We start from the raw sequence: 2,304 nt of genomic DNA on the forward strand, positions 1-2,304 counted from the left end.
TCCTCAGGCCTGGACTCTTGGTGTTTGTGGGAAATTTCAAGCAGATACGACAACGTACACTGTAGTTACAGCCACTTTATCCTTCATTGCTAAACACTCAAAATGGCCGACATGCCACGCCCACACCGTTTGACAAAAAAAAAATCTTTTAATAACTTTTCATCTTCAACATCTTGAGATGACACACACCAAGTTTGAAGTTGATCTGATGAAATCTCAAGGAGGAGTTCGTTAAAGTTTAGCACCTTGTCTTTTAGAAATACTTCCTATTGCCACTAGGGGACGCTATGACTTTGAGCGAAATTTGGCATGTAGATGTCTCCAGTGGTGGACTCTGATGAATCCTGAAAAGTTTCAAGCCAATTGGACAATGTACACTCAAGTTACACTCACTAACTGTCAAAAGGCATATTTCCTGTTGCCAGATGGTGGCGCTATCTCCAAAAGTCCCTTTTGGCCTGCAGATGTCCTCAGGCCTGCACTCTTGGTGATTGTGGGAAATTTCAAGCAGATACGACAACGTACACTGTAGTTACAGCCAATTTCATCTTCATCGCTAAACACCCAAAATGGCCGCCATGCCACGCCCACACCGTATGACGAAAAGTTTTTTTTTTAATAACTTTTCATCTGTAACATCTTAGGATGATACACACCAAGTTTGAAGATGATTGGATGAAATCTCTATGAGGAGTTCTTTAAAGTATAGCACCTTGTCTTTTAGGCCTACTTCCTCTTGCCACTAGGGGGCGGTATGACTTTGAGCCAAAAGCGGCATGTAGATGTCGTCAGGGGCGGACTCTGATGAGTCGTGGAAAGTTTCGAGCTAATCGGACAACGTACGCTCGAGTTACACCCACTTCCTGTTTCGGTGGCGAATCGCATTAAATGGCCGCCCCGCCACGGCCACGCCCTATGACGAAAAGTTTTTCTTTTAATAACTTTTCATCGTTAACATGTTAAGATGACACACACCAAGTTTGAAGTTGATCGGATGAAAGCTCTAGGAGGAGTTCGTTAAAGTACGACATGTGGAAATGGGCAAAATCGCACTAATTTTGCACATTCAAAACAAAATGGCGGACTTCCTGTTGGGTTTAGGGGGGGGCTACAATGGAGTTTTATGTCCGCCCTGCCATGCTACATATGTGTATGTGTAAGTTTCGTGAGTCTACGATAAACGTAGTGCAGGGGCAGAATTTTCGTAATATTGTAGGTGGGGCTAGCGAGCCATTTTTGTGCGCCTATTCCCGAAACCATTAAAATACGTACATTTTCACCAGACCTGATGCGACCGCCAAATTTGGTGAGTTTTTGAATATGATAAGTCCTCCAAAAAGGCAATTCATTTGCCGGAAAATAATAATAACGAAAGAAAGAATAATTCCTTCAGTTCCAATAGGGCCTTCGCCGCCTGTCGGCGCTCGGGCCCTAACAAGTGGTGGCCAGGATGAGCACTGTCCTTGATGATGTTCTTGGCTTTTCCCACAGGGAGGGGAAGGACAACCATTGAGGATTTTTTATGTGCAATCTTGATAACCCCAACTAAGTAGTTTGATGCTAAACCAGTGCCGACCCAGAGCGTCGAGAGGGGACGCAAGGGGTTCCGACCAAGAGCGTTGAAAAATTACAACAAAGGTGTACCCAGAGCATCAAATATTGCCTTGGATGGGATTATATATAAATGCGTTGAAAGCTCCCTGCATCTGACAGATGCTGAAGGAAACTTTTTGCCATTGGCGCATGAAATTTGAGGTTGAAACATTCTTTGCAAATGTTGAGATTTATAAAGAATTTCCATTCAAGTTTTCCACAACCTTGTGACCATGAGTGATTGTGTGTAACGCTCCCAAGGTTTTGTACACTGCGTTTTAGTGACCTCCGACGGTAACACGAAATATCACAGGGATGAATGGATGCAGAGCTATGCCACTTAATTACCCTGACGAAGCCAATATGACTCCAATCCACTACCGGTTTATTGGACTTAATTAACATATTGGGATAATAAATAACTAAATAAATACAGTTCCTGATGGCCTGTGTATTGCAGCCAATCAACAACATGGCATTTTTGGCACTGCTCGAAGATTTAGCAAGAACACCTCAATCTCACTTCACTGAGTCAAGTTTTTTCCCCATTTTTCCATTTCATGATTGGTCATCAGGGGCTCCCTCTACAAGGCTGGCATATTCATTGATTGATTCATTGATATGGACCTGATAAGGACTAATGTGCGACGGCCTCGGAGGAGCGTGAGAGCTCGTGCACGTCCATATTTATAACGAGAAGAGTCTGTACAG

The 2,304-nt window shown here is 43.5% G+C and overlaps 1 long non-coding RNA gene across 1 annotated transcript; it reads right to left on the bottom strand.

Moving 5' to 3' along the window:
* Positions 1 to 144: 144 nt before the first annotated feature.
* LOC117936788 lies at positions 145 to 1,289 on the bottom strand. The gene is made up of 2 exons (XR_004655029.1): positions 713 to 1,289; positions 145 to 245 (listed from the first exon to the last, which is right to left on the bottom strand). It is a non-coding gene; the product is annotated as an uncharacterized LOC117936788 (long non-coding RNA).
* Positions 1,290 to 2,304: the final 1,015 nt, after the last annotated feature.

This window comes from Etheostoma cragini, chromosome 21, assembly GCF_013103735.1.
Source record: "Etheostoma cragini isolate CJK2018 chromosome 21, CSU_Ecrag_1.0, whole genome shotgun sequence".
NCBI classification, from domain to species: domain Eukaryota; kingdom Metazoa; phylum Chordata; class Actinopteri; order Perciformes; family Percidae; genus Etheostoma; species Etheostoma cragini.